Raw genomic sequence first — 25,799 nt, 5'->3', positions numbered from 1 at the left:
TCTCATTTTTTTAGCTGATTTTGCAGTTTGTGTGTTTGACTGAAATTATTTTTCTTGCATCAAACATGACCCCAACTTTTCTTTTGATTTTTAGTTAGCACTGACAATATTCTTCAAGAAAATGTAAGTTACAGAAATTTAAAATGGGTCCTGATGTGTGCTGCGGTCATTGGAAATAGGTCAATTTTATATAGAATAAAGAACAACAACTATTTAGTGTGTTATAACCTATATGTTGATTACCGCTTTATCAGGCCTATATAGGCTTTTCGATTTGTCGCCTGCTAAGAAGAGCAGCACACCCCTTCTAATTTCCGATGATGTATTCAGATTGAGCGCTTTGAAAGACGCATGTTGCAACCCATGGAAATATTCAGTTTCAGTTTCCTAATCTTCATAAGTGTAAGCTTTCATCTGTTGAGGTAAAAATGTCACTAAGAACATGGCTCCTCCGTGCTGTCTGCCAGCATCTGTTGAATTATGTAGACCAAACTAGTAGAAACTCGCATAAGCGTATTCTCTATCGTGAAAATAAATCGTCGTCCCCGGGTTTGTGGTTCCACTTGGAGTTTATTAAAAAAAACTTGTGTCAACCTGAAATAATACGAAATAATATTTGCACGCATTAAAAGTTATAAAATGGACTCTTGCAGTTCACAGATACCGAGAATTATATCTATTAACGCATCTATTTTTCCCGTATATGGGTAATATACGGAATCCCATACACTCCCGTATATTAACACTTTTCGCAGTGGAAGTTTAATAAATTCAACAAGAAAAGACGCTTGGGTAATATCCTCTATTCATCATATGTTTTCCTGTATTAAATTTCGACAAATTACCTGCGTATTAATACATAAGAAAATCTACTCCAGTTTTATTTACGACTTGCCTGAGCCAGTGTCCTGGTGTCTGGCATATTATCGTATTGAAAGACTTGCATTTTGTTGATCCTTTTCATTTTTTATATGTGACAAGGTCGTTTTTATAGCGATAGCCTATTGAAAAATAATAATATACCTGACCTAACAATAGTTTAATTAACTGAAAAAAGTGATATAAAAAAATTCTCAACAGGAAAAACACGGCTCTACGAATCATTCCCTCAGTAAATTGTGTGGTTTTGTTTGAAGTGATGTTACAATGTAGAGGTTCTTTTTATCTGTAAAGTATAATGTATCTTAACATATTCTCCCAGGAGCAAACACTTCTCTAGAAAGATCAAAATTTTCCTTCCGATTATATAGAATTCCTTGTAAATTTACTTCTCCAAGGCAAGAACTTCTTTACAACAAACACATTTTAGTATTCCAAACGGTGTTCGCTCAGATACTGGTAGATATTTATTGCGTGTTTTGTTGGATATAGCAGCAAAAACAAGTGCCATTTTAGAATAATAAAAGGGCGCTATATAAATCTGGTATAATAATAATAATAATAAGAAGAAGAATAACTTCTAGATAAGTTCATATAATTATACCTGATTTGCTTCCCTGTATATCGTAAGTATCTGAAAACTTATTTTCAGCGCTGTATTACAGTCAGCTTGAAAAAGAAACGACCAAATTGACCCAAAGAATGATCAGAATTTAGAAATTTGGTACGTTCTGAGAGTGAATTACCTCACTTTCATTTTTGAATGCTTATATTTCGGATTTTAACTCCTTCAATAAGGTATACTGGGCTAGGCCACGTTTACTTGCCAGATTAATTTGACATGCTTCCTTAATTTGTTCAAAACAGTGTTTGAAAATATATATTAGGCTTTTCGTCGTAAATATTTTATGAAAATAAACTAAAAAAATAATTGATAGAGATGCTAATAACAACCATCCATCTGAGAGTGAATCATTTCTCAAAGCAATCCTAATTGTGTTAGCAAGATTATGCTTTCCGTTATTTACATTTTTGCTACATATTTCGCCGACTCTTTAACGGTACACTTATATAGCTGTTAGGTCTAAAATTCTGTAATGATCGCGTTAATAGTGTCTAATCTCTCTCTTGACATTAATCAGTGTTTATTTACTTCTATTAAATACTTTTAAAAATACCTTTCACACATATTGTTTTGTTTCTGTGGATTAAAAAATCTGCACCCTAACTGCTGCGTCAGTTTCGTTTAATATGTATGTAAGGAGAGATTGTTCAAATGAGACTATATGCATCCAATGCAGGGACAGTTATACATGTTAGGTACCACAACATTAACTTTAATTTATATTAGGCTGAAATGAAATGAAAGTGATTATATCAATTACGTCACGAGTTGAACTGCCGTAAAAAAAGATTGTTTAACATTACAGAATACAGAAGTTACTAGTTTTTGGTGTCTGACATGTTATCTTATTGAAAAAAACATTTCCAATGTTATCTCTCAATTTTAGGTATGTGACAGGACCTGTGTAAAATTCAATAGCAGTGCCTGACCTAAAACGGAAAAAAAACGTACGGAGTTTATTCCCTACTTCAAAGAGTTACTTCCCTTTTCAATTTACCCGCCATATGTCACAATTATTTAGTTATTTTCCTAAGCCATGTACAAATGCAGTATTTCAGTTATTTAGGTAAGTGGGGTTTTATGAAATTATGTGCTACCTAAAAGGCAGAACTCCCTTGAAAAATCACCAGTTCCCCTTAATAATTTTAAGAAGTGGTGTTACTCAGGGATCGAATTTAACTTTTTTTTCCCCCACTAGCATTTTTTTTCCACTAGCAGCATGATGGGTTCCACTTGCAATTATTTAGAGTCTGTTTCACGTGATAAGTTTAATATGAACTTAGGTGCTACCTAGAAGGCAGAGCTCCCTTGAAAAATCACCAGTGCCCCTTGAAAATTAAAGGAGTGCTGCTGGAATTATCTGGATCCGTTTTAGGAAGTTTATGTCCATTAAGATCTATTAAAATTTTAAGAATTGATGATAATTAATGATTTCTGAATGAATGTCTTAGAATGCATTAAAATTAAATCTTGACATGCGAAAACTCTCCAAATATGCTATATACGAACTAAAGAAAGTTACGGTTCTTTTTAGAAGGAAGAATGTGTCCAACTTTAACTCAAATATACTGCTATAATAGACGTCTGGTATGGGAAAATGAAAATCATCTACATGTAAAAACTTGTTTAAAATCCAAAAGACTAGCCATCTTTAAAAGTCAGTGATGAGAATTTTACCCAGAGAAAATCACTGTTTGCCGAAATTCTCGAAAACTCCTGTTTTATTTACTGAACTGCTAAGTTAACAGTCTATGACATTTTATGGTTAATCTTTTAGCACTACTGGTATAGAGTATGAATGGTAGTAGGAACCTTTTTTAAAGTTTTATCTACAGACAGTACATTGGAACCTGACACCACTAACAAAACACTTGTTAAATTTCACATGAATGACTTTATTTTTTACAATGCTTTCAAAACTCATAATAAATGAATAAATACAAAAAAAAAATGAAATAAAAAAAAAAAAAAATTAAAAAAAAATGCATTTGGTGAGAATCGAACTCCCGACCTCTGGTTTACAACGCGAACTCGCTAACCACTGCACCAATGTGGAAGTATGACATAATCAACTCAAATATAAGTATATATAATAAATTTCAGTTATGGAAGCGTGACGAAAATCGTTTCGCATTGAAAATATTGTATTTTATCTTTTTTTTCTTCGTAGAAAATGTATTTAGCACTAAATTCTTATTATCAGACGCTCATTTACATTTATATTCAACGTTCAAAGCAGTAAGCGAAACGCTTTTGTCAACCGTAAACAGCAAGCGTCTACTGACGTCTTACTGATTATTACTATGAGCATTGTGTGCTGGAAGAAACCCGAACAACACCGATTCAGAACATTTTTTTTTGCAGAACTATATGAAGTTGTAAATACAACGCCAGTTGTTATCGTTATAATTTCGAGAAATTTCTTTGATATATTCTGCATAGTCATGGAAGGAGGAAGAGATATTAGAATACCGATCATAGGTTTTCTTAAAATTGAATGGCCAGGAACGAGACAAGTTCTCAGAATAAAACCAAAATTCGTATTGAAAGAAAAAACGAAGAATATAATTATGCAATGGACATGGGAAAATACTTGCAATAGAAAAGGAAACATTGAATTTATTGGTAAGATTGTACATAGTTCTGAATGTTTCTAGAATGGAATATATGAAAAAAGGAAAATGATGTACCACATTTCTAAGTATTGTATAAAGATAATACTTTAGAAATAATAGAAATAACATTTTTATATTGATTGTACGCATAGCAAGTGATTGATCAGCTTATATTCTAGGTACAGACGTACTCGGAATTATCGGCTAGTCTTGCAAATGAACGTTTTACTTCCAAAATCACTTAATGTATTAAGAAGATATGTTTTTTACAAACAATTGCTGTTGATTAATCAATATCAACACGCGCTTTGTATTTTTGTATAAGAGCACAAAATCGAGAGCACAATCATTACATATATCTGTAGATATATCTGCCTTTCAAGTAGTTCATGAATTACGTTAAGGCCTCACCAAATTAAAAAGTTGTTTATCGGATTTGCCGCTCGTATATTTTCAGAAACACAAAAAAAATATTTTTTTTGTTTTTGGCTTGCGCTCGCCCCATTGAAAAAAATCAATCCAAAATTTTTGGTGCGCTACTTTTTACGGACGTAAAAGTGTATAAATGCTTATACTTCCAGTCCCAGATTGTTCTCAAATGGATTTTAATCAAAATAAATACATACTACGCACACATCGTCTATGATAAATCATAATACTTATATTTAGTTGCATTAAAGTTATTTCCCCTTTATGCAGTTACGCCATTTTTTCAAATGTTTACCAAATTACGTACTACAAAAATCGATTTATTTCATTGAAAACTTGATTAAAAAAAAACATACTTATTTGTTTGATAACATCAATCTACATTATTTTGGTAAGGGTAAATACTTATTGATGCATGTCACTTATCTGTTTTCTGTTTTTTTCCTGTCCAAATGATCAGCATTTGCATACGAAAGTTGGTGGGGTAAGGAATTTACATTACGAGTTGTTTTCAGGACAGTTTTGATTTTCAAATTTTACAATCATTTAGTAGACTAATGTTAATGCACGTTAATCTCCATTTCAGACTTTAATTGAGACCTTGTTTCAACAAATTTATTATGTTATGAAAGTTTAAAGTTAGAAAAAAGAGCTGTACATAAGACATCATGCTCGACTTTTCTAAATCAGAGCTTTGCCAGTAAAAGGGGCATAATAGTCAGAAGCTATTAAAGTACAGAGCTATTGGTCATTATATAAAACTTAATTAAAAATATTCTATGTTAAAAAGGGGCATAACTCTGTCTAGATTCAGACTTAAGAGTATTGTTTCTCCTGGTGTAGACTTTGACAGTAAATAAATGTTCTAAGTTTCAAATCAGAAGCTTTAATAGATCTAGCAACACTCACATAGATATTTGATGTATGTAAAACTTTGTAAAGTCAGCTAAGAATGCTACATTTTCATAGCAGTAAATATTCGTTTCGATATTTGATTACAGTGTACAATGTTATTACCTTTTTTAACGAGTTCGCTTTGTTGTGCGTCTGCGGGTTAGATTTTCTCAATCCCTGGGGACTTACTTTTTAATTTAAAAGGGCTATACATTCTATTTTAAGGTTTTTTATTAGTCAGTCGAGAGCCAAATGAAGACAAATATATTTCTTCGCTCTTCGCTCGCTCCTGATTTTCTCAAAAACCAAAAAAATATTTAAATTATTTTTTCGCTCGCCGCCTCAAATTTTTCAGAAAAAAATCCGATGAACAACTTATCAATTTGGTGTGGCCTAATATTCATATGTAAATAATCAGGGCGCTGTGTTGCATACAACGTTCAAATATGCATTTCAAATCCTTGGAATCTCTTAATCATCTTTCTCAGAATAGCTTGTGACTAAAGATGTAAATAACCGGTATTTTACAGTCTTGTTCTCTTTTTAAACAAAGTGCAAAAATCTCTTGCACGTCTTGATAAAATATCAAACAATGATGTAAGTTTGTACAAAATTCAGAAGACTCGAGATCAAGTAAGTATTTCAATGGTCCTCAAAAAAATTGAGGTAGACACCTTTTTGTCGAGTTTTGTAAGTTTAAGACACAGTGAACTTAAAAGAATACGACTGATTTTGCATGAATCATTTTGACAAAATATAATTACAAGACTTTTTGTCTTCATAAAGTGACTTTCTGACATAACGATTCCAATTCAAATAAATCAGATATGAAATACAGTCCTTGGCTCGCGGAATATGCATTTTCCTCTATACCATCGACATAAATATCAGTCTAGGGTGGATTATCGTGATGCCTTTACGCTATTTTGTACTACTGCTTTTTTGTAGTAATTTTATATACATTCTGGATCTATTTAATACCTGGTAATCACACGTGCTCGACTGATGCATTGCCAAACTGGAAACATTTTCCCCTTTAAAAAAACCCTCAAAACAACATGTTGTAACGTTTTTGAATTTCATTGTATACTTTTGACATATCCTTAGCTCGCGGAATATGCTCTTTACTCCATACCATTGACATAAATATCATTATAGGGTGGATTATCGTGATGCCTTTTCAACTACATGACTGCTACAGATACTGTTTTGATATATGTAGACATGGTTACAGTTTAACTTTATTGCAAGAGTTCAAAACTTTCAAATATCAAATTTATTCAGTATTTTGTACAACCGCCTTTGGTAGAAATTATATATACATATTATTTAATACCTTGTTATCACACGTGCTCGGCTGGTGCATTGCCAAACTGGAAACATTATCTCCCTCTATAAACCCTTCAAAACAACATTGCTATAACTTTTTGAATTTTATTGTTTATTTCTGATATATGTAAATAGAAGATAATAGGTAAGGGTAGAACATATTAAGTATACATGAGAATGTACATGGTGTTTCTTATGTATTGTTTCTAGGTCAGTTCTTGGTCTAACCTCTTTAATGAGGTCTTAAATCATGCTGTTTATATTCCACAAAATTCACTGTTGTAAGAATAATGCCAAGTTCAAAATTTAATTCAATACAACGTTGTTTCACTGTGAGTATTATATTTTTATTTAAATATTTTAAATACGTTGCGTACGTTGTTGGCGAACATCGGAAATTTTTCAGTTCCATTCACTTCAATGTTTCATGAAATTCATTTTAGAAATACGGTTGTTTATCTTCTTATATCAAAAGAAAGGCAAAACAATCTCCCTGTTAGTAAATATGATCGCATTTACGTTTAACAATTAGTAAAAAATTAATTCAACATAGAATCATAGAAAACAACACAAAAACGTCATGTAAGATGTAACAGAATTCACCAATGCGCATTATTTAACGGCTTGGTAAATTCATAAAAAAAATTCCGTCAAATAAGAAGACTCGGTGACGTGACGTTAACTATATTTGACATCATTGCAGTCATTTGCTGTTCAATACTTCCTGTAACAAACAGGAAGCAAAAGACAGACCCAACTTAAAACGTAAGATTTAATGTCTTCCCTCCACAGGATTTGTTAAAATTTCTGTATTTTCTTTAACTATTGTATGCTTTCTATCATATTTATTTTGACAAAAAGTACATAAATTCTACTTTTGAATTAGTAAGTTTTTGTCGTATATTGACTTTGATAATGACGTTTAATATATGTATATTTTAATCTAGCCACGATGTCACACTTGTCAAAAAATGCAAAAAATAAAATTACGAAGTTGTTACGTGCCGAAATTTTTAAAGAAATATGTATTTGTTTACAAAACAGCGACTGCAGTCTGAAAGTACATACAATTATCTGCAAATTGATATGCATAAGTTTTACGTTGAATATGAATTGAATTTAACACATGAAAATTGCAAAATCTAGCCGAGATGTCACAGCCGTGAAATTAATGTAACGTCGACGTTACGTTTGAAAACTAAATAATGTATATGTATTACAGTTGTATCTGAACACCGCAATATAATTCACTGTCTGGTAAATAATTCGATTGAATAAATATTATATAGTACATCTATATCAAATATTTCCTTAAATATCGAAACGACATGATTTATGAAAACTGAAGTCCAACCACCCCAAGTAATCCCTTTAACGTCTAAACGGCTAAAAACGACGATAACGTCAGTTACGCTAATGTACGCCAACAATGAGCGTATACTGAACAAGTAACAAGACAATTTATGTTTACTTATGTGACTTATGCTACTATTGTAATGTATATTGCTAAGACACATTGAAAATATAATATAATTGACCAGCAATGTATTAAAACAATGGAAGTTGCCATTATTTTATGTTATATGTATACATCAACTATATATGGGTTTTCTAAAAACAGTCAGTATCTTTACTGCGAGTAATATAACAACTTTTTTATCGGGGCGTTAGGTTAGATCCTGACTTATCACTTGGACCGTTTGCATCAGAGGATACATGTACACTTATCCTCCTTTAGTTACATAAACTCTACCATTACGAGAAGTTTTTGTAGTATTTCTCGACAATGAGATACTTATATATGTGTCACACTTTTGAACATATAATATTAACGTCTCGTGATATGTGTCACACTTTTGAACATATAATATTAACGTGTCGTGATATTTCTACTTTTGTAATTGGTTTGAATATTAAACCATTATTATTTTTTTATTATGACGCAAAATAAATTGTTTATATTCGATGTGGCAGTCCGTCCGTCCGGTTGTCTGCATACCTTCTATGAAATCTATTCTTTTATCTATGAGATGAAACGGTAGATTTACAATAGATGAAATTATTTAACATTACTTTGTTGATATATAACCTTGATGTATACGACAGCTTGATGCAGATGTTGTACGAATATGAATTTGAAGCATTAACATATCTGTTGGCATCCGTCCGCTCGACACTTTACGTTCGTATATGTGTACATTTATGTATATGTATGTGTATGTATATGTGCGTATATGTGTGTATATGTATGTATATGTCTATGTGTATATATATGTAGGTGTATATATATATATATATATATATATATATATATTAGGGATGGCAACGAATATTTGAATATTCGAATATTCGTTCATGACACGAATATTCGAATACTGTTTCACTATTCGAATATTATATATATTAGGGATGGCAACGAATATTCGAATATTCGAAAAAAAATACTGTTTCACTATTCGAATATTCGGAAAAAAAATAAAATCATATGTTCGTTTACCTAATTTACCAAAATTCGCTTTCCTAGTAAATACGCGCGAAAATGGCTTCCGTCGCTGTCAGACGTGTCAATTTGTATATTAGCGTGCCGATATTGTACATCGCTATGGTGACGACATCGTACCCTATAGTAAGTACCGCTAATTGCTTACCTTTAGAAATTTTATTAGTCCCCAATTGATGTAAATTCGTTACACATATATATATATATATATGTGTGTGTGTGTGTGTGTGTGTGTGTGTGTGTGCATGTGGGTGTATGTACATGTGTGTATGTATATTTATGTATGTATATGTAAATATATAAATGTTACGCACTACTTTGATGACAAGTAACTTCAATGTATATATAGTGCGCATGTTGTTTGACAGCGATAGGACGTTGTTACATTAAGATATCTGATGTTGTCTGTGCGTCCGTCCAACTGTCCACCTGTTATATTTGTTTATCACGTAAATACCTCTCTTAGGCTGGTATATGTACATTTTATATATAGATTTTGTTTTCATTTTTTCTCTTTTTTTGGCGAAGCATTGACTGCTACTGATTGTCTATCTGTCTATCAATATGTATGATGTTAAGTCTTTGGCATGTAATTGGTTTGATGGTAACTGTCCGTCAGTCCGCATTCTTTCTGCCACTTTCACTTTCATTGAATGTAATGTTCTATTTACTACCATCCATATGATGTTACATTGATCATAATGAACGATAATTAACGATAATTATTTGCCAATTATTATCCTAAAACCTAACGCAGTATTAATATGGAACTTTTTTTTTGAACAATCATGCACATCCCTCAGAGCGCTACATATCCATAAAGTTCCATCTCACAGAATTTAAACTTAATGTCGATGTTTATCATTTTGATGTCTACCAGTATAGATTTGCTACTCGGGGTTCCCCTTCCTTACAGCTATCTGACACGGACGCACTCAAATCTGTATATGCACGACCTCTATTGCCAAGATTAGATCCTCAGTAAAACGAAGTCGTGCTTTGCATTTTTGGAAATATATCAACTGTCGCTACTATCGTTTCATTATTTTTTCTACTTTATGTCAGCCTAGCAGATCCATCAGGCTTCCAGTGCTTCTTTATTACGAGTACACTATCGTTTGATAACACAAGGGCTTATTCAGTTCGAACTAATTCTTACAGGAAACACAATTAGCTCACTCTATCGGTAACTGCATGTTCTTTGTTCATTTTGTCACATTTACTCTGTGAAGTATTTTGCTGTATTTTCTTTACGTTCTCTTACTGATTGCTAGCGACATCCATCCGAATCCAGGTCTTTCTGGCTTAGATACAACTTCCTCCCCAGAGATGTCTACCTCCTTTTAAAATGTAATAAATTCTGGTCTTAGTATCATGCACCTTAATGTTCAAAGTATCATTCCTAAAACAGACCTTCTCCAGACAGAATCTCAGCCTTATGAAATATTGGTGTTTACTGAGACATGGCTTTCTCATACAACTTCAAACGAAGATATCCTCATTCAGAATTTTGATCCACCTTTTAGAAATGATGCGTCGGTAGACTTGGAGGAGGCGTCGCGATTTAAGTAAGATCTGGTCTCTGTGCTACTCGACGGCTGGACTTGGAAATTCCTGGTCTAGAAGCTTTATGGATAGAACTTACATTACGTAACAAAAATCTCTTGGTTGGGGGGCTTCTATCGACCTCCCGATTCTAACAACGAATATTGGACTCTCCTAGAAGAGAGCATAGATAGAGCTCATTTTCATTCTAATAATGTCGCTATCACAGGTGACTTTAATATTAATGTACTAAACGACCAGTCAAACAAAATATCAAGACTTATGAGTTCATACAGTTCTGTGCAACTAATTTCTGAGCCAACACATTTTACTGAAAACTCCCAATCTCTTATCGATCTTGTATTTGTAAACAATCCGCAGCATGTCATATCAAGTTTCACCGCAGATCCCTTTATACCTGATCTCACAAGATTCCATTGTCCAACCGTTGTAGTTTTTAAATTTCAGAAACCAAAAATTACCGCTTTTAAAAGAAAAATATGGAAATACGACCAGGCCGACTTTGATAATTATCGAGAAGAACTTGACCAAGTCGACTGGGATACCCTTTTAAATATCGATGACTTAGATTCCGTAGCCGAAGACTTGAGCAATACTATACTTGCTGTTACCTCTAAAACAATCCCTTCTAAAATTGTCACTATTCGTCCTGCAGATATACCATGGTTTCATTCCGGAATTCGAAAACTAATCAGACAGAGAAACAGACTATTCAGAAAGGCAAAGTTGGTTAAAAGCGAATTAGCCTGGAATAAGTTCAAGCAAAAACGAAATGAAACCATTCGAGAACTAAGAAAAGCCAAAAGCGACTTTAAAAATAAAATCATTGAGAAATTTAATCAAGAAAATTTTGATACTAAAACATGGTTCAAACTTTCAAAGAAAATTACCAATAAATCCAAGTCAACTGTTTTACCTGTATTGTCTTACAATGGTAGGATAGCGTCTGAAGACACAGACAAGGTCAGTATTCTTAATTCGTATTTCTGCGAACAATCAAACATTAACGACAGCAACCACTCACTACCTACTAGCCCAGAACAACCATCCCATATTCTTTCATCTATTCATATCTCACAACAAGATGTTACAGATGCAATATCGACTATTAATCCATCTAAATCCTGTGGTCCGGACATGGTCAGTCCGAGACTTCTAAAAGAAGGCTTCTCCGTCCTAGCTGCACCGCTTGCTATATTTTTTAATAAACTAATTACCAAGTCGTACTTTCCCTCAGTCTGGAAGACAGCAAATGTTTCTCCAATTTACAAAAAGTCAAATCCATCAGACCCTCAAAACTACCGACCAATATCTCTTCTTAGCTGTGTTGGGAAGCTTATGGAACGATGTATACACAAACATTTTTTCAATTTTCTTACACAAAATAACATACTCAGTAGTTATCAGTCGGGATTTATACGAGATTCCACAATTAATCAGCTTGTGTATATCTACAATGACATTTGCAAGGCTATGGATGACGGTAAAGAAGTAAAAGTAGTATTTTGCGACATCTTCAAAGCCTTTGACCGAGTATGGCATAAAGGTCTTCTTTTTAAATTGTTCACAATTGGTGTCTGTGGTAACCTACTTCAGTGGTTCAGATAGTATCTCACTCTTCGAAAGCAAAGAGTGGTATTTGCCAATACCTCGTCTGATTGGTTATCCATCAATGCTGGTGTCCCTCAAGGCTCAATCCTCGCACCTGCTCTATTTCTTGTCTACATAAACGACATTATTCTCAATTTACGATCAAATGTGAGGTTGTTCGCTGACGACACTAGTATGTACATTATTGTCGATGATCCTGCTACGTCGGCAGCAACCTTAAACCAAGATCTCGAGACAGTTCGGAAATGGTCTAGGACTTGGCTGGTCACTTTTAATCCTTCCAAAACTGAGACTCTCACCTCTAGAAAAACGACAAAACCTGTACATCCTGACCTATATTTTGATAATGTCCTGTTAAATCCTGTAAGTACACACAAACATCTAGGTCTAACATTGTCGGAAGACATTAAGTGGAATGCACATATCACAAACACAGTCAATAAAGCCTGGCAACGGCTTGCACTTCTACGTTCCTTTAAATACCTTTTAACTAGACAGAATCTTGAACGACTATATGTCTCGTTTATTCGTCGTCTACTTGAATACGGCGATGTCGTCTGGGACAATTGTTCCGACTACTTAAAATCAGAATTAGAGTCCGTTCAAATTGAAGCATTAAGAATAATAACGGGAGCAACTAAATATTGTAACTTAGATAAACTTTACAATGAATCCAGTATTGAACCCTTAGTTAAGAGACGTAGAAAACATAAACTTTCCCTTTTATTTAAAATGAAAAATGAACTAGTGCCGAGTTACTTATGCAATTTGATTCCTCCCAGAGTTGATTATAGGTTTGAACTTAGACACTCTCAAAGGTTACCGTTGATACAATGTAGAACAGAGTTCTATAGAACATCTTTCTTACCCTCTGCTATACGGAAATGGAACAGTTTACCAGCTTCTATTACAGACCAAACGACCATCCATTCTTTCAACTAGAAATGTGTCCATGGGACACAGATGCCCCCCACTACATGACATTAAAATGACAATTTTTCCCAGGTCAGGGGCCAGAACTCCTACAATACTGGATGAATCCGGACGCAAAACCCCAGGTGCACAACTGCACATGCTGACCAACATTCCTGTAAACTTTGGTGACTGTAGGTCAAATACTTTTGGAGCTATGCGCGACACAACATTAAGATGACCATTTTTTACTAAGTCAGGGGCCATAACTCCTACATGACTGGATGAATCCGGACGCGAAACCCCAGGTGCACAACTACACATGCTGACCAACATGCCTGTAAAGTTTTGTGACTCTAGGTCATATACTTTTGGAGCTAGGCGCGACACAACATTAAAATGACCAATTTTTATAAAGTCAGGGGCCATAACTTCTACATGACTGAATGAATCCGGACGCGAAACCCCAGGTGCACAACTATACATGCTGACCAACATTCCTGTAAAGTTTTGTGACTCTACGTCATATACTTTCAGAGCTACGCGCGACACAACATTAAAATGACCAATTTTTACAAAGTCAGGGGACACAACTTCTACATGACTGAATGAATCCGGACGCGAAACCCCAGGTGCACAACTACACATGCTGACCAACATTCCTGTAAAGTTTTGTGACTCTACGTCAAATACTTTCAGAGCTACGCGCGACACAACATTTTCGGACGGACGGAAGGACGGACGGACAAGAGCAAACCTATATGCCCCCCCCCCCCCCCCCCCAAAGTGGTGGGGGCATAAAAATGCTTTAAATGATAGAAGCAATCTGAAACCCAACGCTCTGTTTAAAATTGGTCAGCGCAAGCTCCAGATGCTTCATACTCGCCTAAGACTGGGTTGTAGTTCATTAAACTTTGATCTCCATCGGCGTTCACTAATTGACTCTCCATTGTGTAGTTGTGGCTTAGTCGAAACTGTTAGTCATTTCTATTTATCCTGTCCCAACTACACCCAGCAAAGTCAAAATCTTTTGACTAACCTCCCTTGTCCCGCTACGATTGACAAGCTTCTGTTCGGCAACGAGCATCTGTCTTTTGAACAAAATAAGCATGTCATAATCAAAGCTCAGCAATTCATAGCAGCGACAGGTCGTTTTGATCCGAGTCACAACGGTTGATGAGTGGGGGTCCCCTAGTAGCTGAATATATATAGTTTACATTACTTTCTTCTGTTTTCGTATTTTTTTCATCCGTCTACATTAGGTTGAAAAATTACTTAGTTTTTACCAGTTAGTACTTCAAGTTTCTTCTAAGTTCATTTTCCTACGACGTTAATCATTTAACAGTACTAATCTTGTTGCAACCTGTCATAACAAAAATTTATTTGTATGTATTAGGAAATGGATTCATATAAGTTACCTTGTAACTTTTTTCCTATTAAACCCTAACTGTATTTGTTACAATGATGTTTATGTTATGTGTACTTGATTGATTGAAATAAATACTGTTTAAACTAACCATTATAGAAAGTTTTATGTGAGTCATTGTTCTTATTACCTCCCTTATGACTCTCATAAACAACATTGAAAATAAGGACTGTCTAACAACTAATTATTTCGGCAGCTGTTTATCTGTTTTAAGATACAGTTAAAATGCATTTTGGAGGTTTAAACTATGATGTCAAATAAATTCTGCTCCGTGTATTGTTGTATGTTCTTTTGTCCAAATGAAATACAGGAAGCAGAAGATATGTTTTATTCCAATAGCGCTCATTAAACATTCTAGTATTAAACATTGTTTTCTGATGTGTTTTCACAGGAGAGTACATTTGTGTTGAGAGATTTTCGCACTCACTGCACGTTGTTATGCCCCACATTTTTGTGGGGAAGGTGTCATATAGCGTTGCTTCTGTCCGTACATCCGTACGTCCCGAAATTTGTAGTGCTTAACCCTTCCCACACTATCAGCTTGATTTGCTTAAAACTTTCACAGATGAACAAGATTTATGTGCAAATGACCATAAAAGAAGGATTGTTTCTGCGACTACGTTTATCGCAGTTATATATTGCCCTTTGATTGTTTTTGCTATATAGAAAATGTTGTGTAGCCAACTCCTCCCATACTATTAGCCTGATTTACTTCAAACTTCCAGAGATAAACAAACTTGATGTGTAGATGACCATATAGAAAGATTTTTTTCTGTGACTATTTTTACTGCAGCTATTTGGTAGTTTCGCCATATATAATATAGATGAAAATCGTGTGTGTTTAATTCCCCCACCCTGTTCAGACTTTCATAAATGATCAAACTTGATGTTCAGATAACCATAAAGCCATAAAGGAAGGAATAATTGCTATTGCTATTTTTACCTCAGTTTTGGCCCTTTGATAGTTTTGCTATATAGAATGTAGAGAAAAATAGTGTGTGTCTATTTCCTCAAACATTATTGAAAGGATATGCTTGACAGTTTCAAAAATGAAGAACATTCGTTTGAAGATAGCCATAAATAGTGGACTTTTTCCTTCGGCTATTTTGTTCGAAAATTATGGCCCTTTCTTAATTTCACAAAATATGCCATAGTGACGAACTTTGTTGTGGACAACTCCTCATACACTTTTTACAGGAATGGATGCAAAATTGCTAAATACGATATATTTCAAACGTTTAGTAAAACATCATTCATGTAATGATGGTTTGTACTAGATCTTTGCTTTTAAGAGCATGGCACAGTATTTTGGGACATCCGTGTCCAGTTGACACAATTCTAGTTAATACTGATTTTTGCATATGCACGTTCCGTGACAAAGCGTAAATGTAATAAGGATCCATAACGGATAGATGTCAACATTAACAAACCACACTTACATTCCTATCTCCCATCATATAAAACTCAAAGGAATACATTTTATATAACAGACATTTAAAAACAAAAGGTGTCAATGGTCAAACGTTGAACAATTGTGCCGTAATGTTGTATTGTTTCATTAGCATCTTGACAGCAAATGCAAAGTTTAGTATATCTGTTCGAAATAAAGTTACTAAAATGTTATTCCAATAGCCTTTTTAAAAGGTCGCTATCCCACATGATTTTTTTCTGGGATATGACCTGGTCTGTTACCATTTTTGCGCCGATTCACGAAGGTTATAAACGAGTATTTCATTAGTCTGAAGAAATTTTGTCAGTGTCACGGCCTTTATAAAATCTAGGCGAAGTTCAAAACTGGTCAATAACTAAGCCACTAGTTCAGATAGTTGGAAACCTTGATTAATATTCAACCAGATTTAAATGAAGCATGTTGTGAATATTTGGTTTAATGAAATGTCTGTCAGACTGGACAGCAGGTTACCCGGGGTAAGAACTAGGTCTGGTCAGCGATAAAGGGTCATCATGGCTTTCTTGTTTCATATTATTCTTGTTTCATATAATTCTTCCCGGTAATTTAACTAGGATTCTAACAGTTGTAAAATGAATAAAGGCGCATAGCTGCTTTTACGCAGATACGCTGCTGCGTATTGAAAATCTGACAAGCACAAAAAATTAGACTGGCTAGTTTATTTGGTTGTAATAAGAAGTCTCTATTGCTTCATTGCTTACTTCTTATTTTGTCTAAAATACAGTAAACTGAAGTAATAGCAAACTTATGTATATAATTAGTTGATTTAACGTGCATTGAAATTCACCAATAATTACAATTTGATTGCTTATTTTGTAATACTCCTGACCATGTGAACTATTACATTCATACGCAGTCTATGTTAACGGTTTACAGAGTCAAATTTCTATAATGAAGTTATAATTCAATGTTAAAATTGATAAACTGTTAGTTGAGAAATTGGCAAATCAGCGTAATTGTAATGTTTCAACCATCCCCTCCACCCCGCCCCTCCAAAAAAAACGCCAATTATGGCGTAAAAGCCGTTTATTAAATTCCATACTTTGCCACGAATTAATGGAATATATGTATAGTATAAGTAATATTTGGAAACAGTTCACTATTGCTTATTGTCAACATGGGTTGGATAATTTACATATAGTTTGGGTCACTTTGTTCCTGCTGTTACAATTTAACAAACGCCACTTTGCATTTTCAGACGATCGTTTATGCTTTCATTTATTAATGTTTTTTAATTAATTTTCAATGAATATTTTAGTTACATTAAACACTACCTACATCACTGTGATATACAATATATCAACCAACTCCGTTTAAAAAAAAAGCTACCAACACTTTCTGTACTAATGAGCCAATTTATTGATCAAGAAGCCTTTTAAGCTTTCGTTACCGATTTTCTTTTGTCTACCAACTGAAACTATTTTTAGAGAAAAAGACTGTGTCATAAATGGCTTTTTGTCTGAATTGACATTTGTCTGTGGTAAGAAAAGCGTCCGAATATACATACCATTTTAGCGGTGTCTCGATAAGATATACATAAATCATTAAATCAACCACTGATCGGTTATGAAATATCCTTAGTAAAATCCTTAATACAACAGATGTGCACATTACTTTTCACATAATTAAAGAGGCGCAAATTTTTCAAGAAATATTGAAATTCATTAAATCATTGTAGAAACACCATTTCTCACATTTCACTGGTATTCTTAGTTAAATTAGATACATGGTCTCTTACTTTGATGATATGAGTGTGTTATTCACAATTCATGATTTATACATTGTATTATGTATAAGGACCTGAAAAGAAAACTTTTCGCAGAACTCTTACTAAAGTTTAGATATTGTAATGGAAAATGAACACCAAAATGCATTTGAACAGCTGACAGACAAGCTGAAAAACTGTCAGGCTTTTGAATCGCCTTCTTACTTACCCACTTATTACTTCTAGTACAAGAAAGGGCAACATGATATACCGCAAACACAGATAATAGTAAACAAGAAGAAGCATTAAGTGTTGTATGATTTGGTTCAAATCATTTAATAAAAGTCAATAATGATATGGACAAACAAATCTTGAACTTTTAGAAATTGTCAAACACTGTGCTTTTCATTGCCGACGCAGAATATCATTGATGAGTATGTGTGATCTTTAAAGCTTAAATTTCAGAACAAGATGAAGAAAGCCATTTCTGAATGGTGGTTAGCTATCTTACAGGAATAATGTTGTAAGTAGTGATGGGCCGATAATCGGCGACAATCGAATTATCGCCGGCATTGCATTTATAAGTGCGATCGCCGATTTCACTTTTCCATGACCGATTAATAACTTGGCACCCTAAACAGATAATTTAGTTGTTTCTTACTTTTTTCTTTCTGATGTTTACGGTTCTTGGGGCAATTACGCCAAGGGAACCTACTCTACGTAACAAGAGCTGTCACAGGAGACAGCGCGCTCAACTATTTCGATGCTGGATAGTGGAACTGGGCATATCTGAGAAAACTGGAGCTGTCACTGGAAAATTTAACTCCAATGGTGGATGAAGATATCGCACAATAACTTGAGTCTGTATAGAAAAAATCAAGTTATAAGAGAGGTAAATATAAAAACAAAGAAAAATATCAAACAGGGAATGCCACGCACCAAAAGCGCAGCCTCCTCAAAACGAACCCCCCAGCACGCAAACTAAGTGTATCAAAACACTTCATAACTATAATTCTAAGCAAAAGGGGGCATAATTCATAAAAAATTGATGCAGGAGTTATGCACCTTGTGTCATATGATGAGGGTGATGATGTGGAACAACTACTTCAAGTTTGAATCAAATGATTTTTGTAATAACTGAGATATAGTGAAAATGCATCAAAATTAACCTTAAATTCAAAGTAAAATGGGGCATAACTCATGAAACATTGGTGCCAGAGTTATGCACCTTGTGTCATATGATGTGAGTGATGATGTTGAACAACTACCTCAAGAATGATTTTGTTTGTTTGTTTTGGGTTTAACGCCGTTTTTCAACAGTATTTCAGTCATATAACGGCGGGCAGTTAACCTAACCAGTGTTCCTGGATTCTGTACCAGTACAAACCTGTTCTCCGCAAGTAACTGCCAACTTCCCCACATGAATTATCAGAGGTGGAGGACTAATGATTTCAGACACAATGTCGTTTATCAAATAGTCACGGAGAACATACGCCCCGCCCGAGGATCGAACTCGCGACCCCGCGATCCGTAGACCAACGCTCTTACCTACTGAGCTAAGCGGGCGGGCTACCTCAAGAATGAATCAAAAGAATGAATCAAATCCTTCAAGTAATAACAGAGATAGAGTAAAGTGCATCCAAACTTTAACCTGAAATTCTAAGTAAAAAGGAGGAATAATTTATGAAAAATTTGTACCAGAGTTATGAACCTTGTGTCATATGATGTGGGTGATAATGTTGAACAACTATTTTAAGTTTGAATCAAATCCATTCAGTTATTAAAGAGACAGAGTGAAAGTGCATCAAAACTTTAACCTGAAAATCTAAGTGAAAAGGGGGATTAATAAAGAAATATTGGTGCAAGAGTTATGGCCCTTATGTCAGATGACTCGGGTGATGATGAACAATTTTTTAAAGTATGAATCAAATTCATTCAGTAATAACAGAAATATAGTGAAAGCACATCAAAACTTTAACCTGAAAATCTAAGTAGAAAGGGAGAATAATTCATTAAAATTTGTGCCAGAGTTATGCATCTTGTGTCATTTGATGTGGGTGATGATTTTGAACAATTATCTTAAGTTTAAATCAAATTCATTCAGTAATAACAGAGATGGAGTGAAAGTGCATCAAAACTTTAACCCGAAATTTTAAGCAAAAAGGGGGAATAAATCATAAAAACTTTGTGCCAGAGTTATGCCAGAGTTATCCATTCAGTTATAAAAGAGATAGAGTGAAAGTACATCAAAACTTTAACCTGAAAATCTAAGTGAAACGGGAGATTAATAAAGAAATATTGGTGCAAGAGTTATGGTTCTTATGTCAGATGACTTGGGTGATGATGAGGAATAACTATAATTACAAGTTTGAATCAAATCCATCAAGTAATTACAGAGATATGATGAAAAAAGAGAAAGTGTTAAAAAAACTTTAACCAAGGTGGGGACGCGGAAGGACGCCGACACTGGGTCGAGTAGGATAGCTCTCCTCATACTTCGTATAGTCGAGCTAAAAATGGCTTTCTCCAAAGTCTCGAAAAACAATTGAGGTCATCTGTGACCATCCAGATTTTGACAGATATATGGCTTTTACAAATTTATGCCGGGAAAACCATTAACCGAAATTCTTGACATTAGTATGGCAGTATGCATAGCATGCCGTAAAACATACACAAGCATATTAGCAAAGTTATTTTCAATTTTTGATTTTGTGGAATTGAACTCATTCGTCAAGTCGTTAACTAAAAACTAATATAGAGAATATTTCATGAACGTCTTTTCATGTTGAATTTATTAAATGAGTTGAATAAAATAACAAATTCAATGTGGAAAGTCACTTTTCCTGTCGAAACATCAAAAAAAAATTCTTTTAGTATATAAACAAGTCAGTTTGGCCAACGTCTCCTATACTATAAATGACTTCGACGTCAAAGCTTTATTACACTAGTGTGTAATCATTTTTATGTTATGGCTTTATTTCACTCCTGCGACGTCAAACATCGAATCGGTTGGCTTGTCCGATTATGCCGATTAATCGGTTGGTAAGTCTAACCGATTTGCCCATCACTAGTTGTAAGATTATTTATAAACAGACAAGAGAAATTTCAATTTCGATGTCTTATTGACGAAAATGGAGATAATCGGTATTAAAGTCTAAATGAAAATCAGCATTATGTTTTCTATGTTGTGGAATTTACAGGAATTCATTTCACATGCCAAGTGATAATATCACATGACTCATTAATTATGCCCAAATTACTGATACTGAAGACGATTTTTAGTATTATGCATAACAAACAATGAACACAAAATCTATTTGCTAGAAGCACATCTATCAAAATAAGTGTGATTGCACTAAAACATTTTCATCAGCAACACTTTCAGACCTAAGAAAAGCCAAAATTAACCAGTATTAACTTCTACATATCAAGAGCTTGTCGGACACGAAATGTCCCCTTGATGCATTCAGTAACTGCACAATAACCAGAAATTGTATGCTCACTGTATACAAAGTTCTGCAGTTCTGGTTCAACCAGACCTTGACCTTTAACCTACTGACCTAATAATCAACACAGTCAGCTGCTGGTCATGATCAACCTCTCTATTTTAAAAGTTTCATGATCCTAAGCCCAAGCGTTTTCAAGGTATCGTCCTGAACGTGTTTAAATGTTCAGGGTCAATGTGACCTTCACCTTTGGCCTACTGACCTTATAATCTACAGGGGACATCTACTGGTCATTACCAACCTTCCAATCAAGTATAATGATCCTAGGCCCAAACGTTGTCAAGTAATTGTCTGGAAACGGTTTAAATGTTCCGTGTCACTGTAACCTTGAACTTTGACCTACTGACCTCAAAATCTATAGGCTTCATCTGCTAATCATGACAAACCTCTCTATCATCTTTAAAGACCCTTGGCCTAAGTTATCTTCCAGAAACCATTTAACTGTTCCTAGGCAATGTGACCTTAAACGTTGACCTTATGAGGGAACTATGTGGCCGATTAGTTAAGGTCGCTGCCTTCAAATCACTTGCCCCTCATCGATGGGTTCGAGCCTCACTCAGGGCGTTGAATTGTTCATGTGAGGAAGCCATCCAGCTGGCTGCCTAGGTGCCTGCTCGTGATGAAATAATGCACGGAGGGGCACCTGGGGTTTCCCTCCACCATAACGCTGGAAAGTAGCTATATGACCTATAATTACCAACAAAATAAATAAATTGACCTAATGACCTCTAAATCAACATCTGCAAAACAATATACCACTCCTTCTTTCAATCCAAGGGGGCATAACAAACTATGAAAACTACACCTGAAACTCGAGAACTGTTATATAAACTTAGGCAATATACGATTCAATCAAACAGATCCTGCTATTATTCTTTTGGCTAGCATCCCCTTTAATTTTCGCCTGATGAAATAAAAGATTGCTCCGAGTATGACCAAATTATGACATAAACAATCTCTTGCAATTACTCTGACCTTAAGTGTGACGTTGCCCTTTGAGGGCCTGGGGTTTGCCCATGACACTACCAAATTCAGCGGACATTTCTGACAAATAAAAATGTTTATGCCTACATGACAAAGTTACCAAAAGGACAAGCCTTAAAAAGAACTTAAATCTTACTGTGACCTTGACCTTTCCTTTAATTTAGGGACTTGAGGTTTGCGCACGACACTCCATCTCCATAAAGCAAATGAAAAAGACTGCTCAAAGCATATTGAAGTAAGCTCCCAAATGACAATTTTTGCAATACTGTGCTTTGGTCTTTGAAACAAAGCATTGGCTTTGCGCATCACACTCGGTACCATTCAAGCTTCATGCATGTCAAAATGGCAGCCATACAAGATCTGAAATGACCTCCAAGTCCTTGACTTTTGAAATAGTGACTGGGGTTTGAATTCCATAGTGAATCATTAAGGCAAAACGATATTGCAAAATAAAAAATGCTCTATGTATATCAATTTTAAGCCCCGAAAAAGTTCAAAAATGACCTTCGATCTCTTAGTGTAACTTTGATCTTTAAGACATTGGGTTTGCCAATCTCTCTCTCTCCCCGAGGCAGAACCAATACTGACAAATCAACATGTCAAAGGTATTTTCCGGACTAAATCCGACGGCTGGTTGCAAGATTACATACACTCATGTACGTACAGAGATCAAACGTTTCGACAACTATGCGGAGCATAATGAAAACAAGCTTAACAAAAATGAATCAGATGAGAATTAATTACTTACTAGAGGACTAAATGGACTTTTTTTGCAATAAACGCTTCCTCTCGTGCCAAATGTCTTTAATTCTCTTCATTATTTGCAAAGTAATTATTATGGGAAAATAAGGATAGTGCGGTTATTTGAAACAGAATTAACATCATTTTGCACCTCATTCCCTTTAGTTCTTTGCTATGCAGATTACAAGCTTTAGTAAAATGTCTTTAGTTTTTCTAGAGTAATGATCCGAGGAACAAACAAGAAAACTAAGTATCAAAAGAGAGATATTAGATGTTATAATACCGGGCTAGTGTGCCTTATGGCGATATTGGCATACAAGGTGAGGTATTGGCCCGAGGGCTTTAGCCCGAGGGTAAATACCGGTCTAGTATGCCAATATCGCCTTAAGGTACACGCGCCCTGTTCTTTAACCTTTTTATTGCATATGTTCCACTATACTGTTAAAGTAAAAAAACGACATTAAATAATTTCGTGTTGCACATCGTCTTTGGATTGTTTATATAATGCGCAAGAACGTCAACGTTTTCTAATGACCCTGACGTCATTTCCTTTCAAACATTTGTTTTAAATTCATGCATCTTAGTGCCGTAGTTTCTTGTGCCAGCCTTATTCAACTACGATAGAAGAAGAAGCTAGCGACATTATATATTCATACTCTGTATTCTTTTGTAAAATAGTTGTTAGTTTGTATACACTTGACATTCTGCCACATTGGCACCAGACCAGAAAGCAAATGCCTCTGTACATGTTATACCCTACCCCTAGGTATCATATAAGAACCATGGTCAAGAACGGGAAAATGCTCTAAACCATTTCAAGCGCACATTTCTCACATGAAACGCGCAGTTCGATGAATGGGTACCAAGCATATTGAACAAGTGGTAATTTATCTTCCATCTTGCACCAGTCACACTGTCTCACTATTTCATACTGCAGAGACACTCTACACATTCTATACTTTAGTCAATGTTACAGAAAAAACTTGCGTGAACTTCCTTAATGAACATCCGGTCTAGAGGTCACAGCGATGTGCACATGTTAGGCGGAATGTAAACAAACAAAAACAGAATGCAAAATATTCACAGTTATACAATAAAACTCAAAATGATGAATGAAATTCATCTTAAAAATGATTTTGAATTTGAAGTTATACATTGGTATACATCTGTTTTGTTGATTTTATTCCCATTGCACGTTTATGCTGCATATACACATATGAGGAAACACGTGTAGTTAAATGACGACTAACCTACTTTTCACATCAACCAATCAGAAACGTTTTGTAATCTCGACCGGAACTTCATCAAGGAAGTTCATCAAAGTTTTTCTGTAACGTTGATGAAACTATAAACTACGCATTGTTTCTCTAAGATAAGAAATGCTGAAGAAGTGTGACCGGTATACACTGGAAGATAGATTTTCACTTGTTCAATATCCATAGTACACATTAATCGAACTGCACGTTTTAATTGAGAAATGCGCAGTTGAAATTGGTAAGTGTATTTTCCCGTTCATGACCATGGTTTTTAACTTTTTATAGAATAACTAGGGGTATGGTATAATATGTTCAGAGGCGTTTTCTCTCTGGTCTGGTGCCAGTGTTCTGCCAGTGGAAGTATAAAATCTTGATGTTTTGATTAACCGGAAGTGTACTTGTTATGGATTTTTCACACACCAGCTCACATAAACTCAAATATCGGCATCACGCTGCTCATATAAATTTAAATTCAATGCAAATTCGTTACTATATTTAGTCACATATGCAATTATTAAGAAATATCAGATTACGGTAACTTTTCGCTGTACTCCCTCTCATTGGTATTTATCTGTATTTGGGAGCACAGGTGCCCGTCCAGTCTTGGTGCCCATATGGGTGCCGCCCCCTCAAAAAAAAATTAAAACACTGTTTTAAGCCTAAAACGAAAAAAAAAAAATTTCTGAATTTTTTTTCCCCTATATATAATCTTATATGGAAAAGGTGCATGTGTTGCCGTAACGCTATGGAGGTTTACTAGGACACGCTGTGGAACAACCAAAATGTCCAGTTCAGTACCAATGCAAGCTACCCTGCTGCAATTTACACATCATGCATTTATAACATAGTAAACAATCCTATTCTACCTTGTTAACAGCCTTAAATAACCTACTTTTAAATTCTAAGACGCAAACAACGGAAAAGGTTTTCTACTTTCGTTTTGAAACAAAATGGCCGATCGTCACTGTTATTTTGCAGGTGTCTAGACAATTTGGCTTGTTTGAATTTAAATGTAACTTATTTAAGGCTGTTTACTAGGTAGAATAGGATTGTTTACTATTTTATAAATGCATGATGTGTAAATTGCAGCAGGGTAGCTTGCATTGGTACTGAACTGGACATTTTGGTTGTTCCACAGCGTGTCCTAGTAAACCTCCATAGCGTTACGGCAACACATGCACCTTTTCCATATCAGAGTATATATAGGGAAAAAATTTTTTTTCAAAAAAATATTTTTTCGTTTTAGGCTTTAAACAGTGTTTTTAATTTATTTATTTATTTTTATTTTTTTTGAGGGGGTGGCACCCATATGGGCACCAAGACTGAACGGGCACCTGTGTTTGGGAGCTGTTC

The 25,799-nt window shown here is 34.7% G+C and overlaps 1 protein-coding gene across 1 annotated transcript in view; it reads left to right on the top strand.

Annotated features, from left to right (window-relative positions):
* LOC123527040 (RNA-binding protein 25-like) overlaps nt 1-25,799 on the top strand; it is a 217,220-nt gene that overhangs the window by 120,690 nt on the left and 70,731 nt on the right. The window lies entirely within an intron of this gene.

The sequence above is a fragment of the Mercenaria mercenaria genome, chromosome 1 (assembly GCF_021730395.1).
Source record: "Mercenaria mercenaria strain notata chromosome 1, MADL_Memer_1, whole genome shotgun sequence".
NCBI classification, from domain to species: Eukaryota; Metazoa; Mollusca; class Bivalvia; order Venerida; family Veneridae; genus Mercenaria; species Mercenaria mercenaria.
The sequence above is the reverse complement of the archived record's forward strand: the minus strand, read 5'-3'. Positions and strand labels throughout refer to the sequence as shown.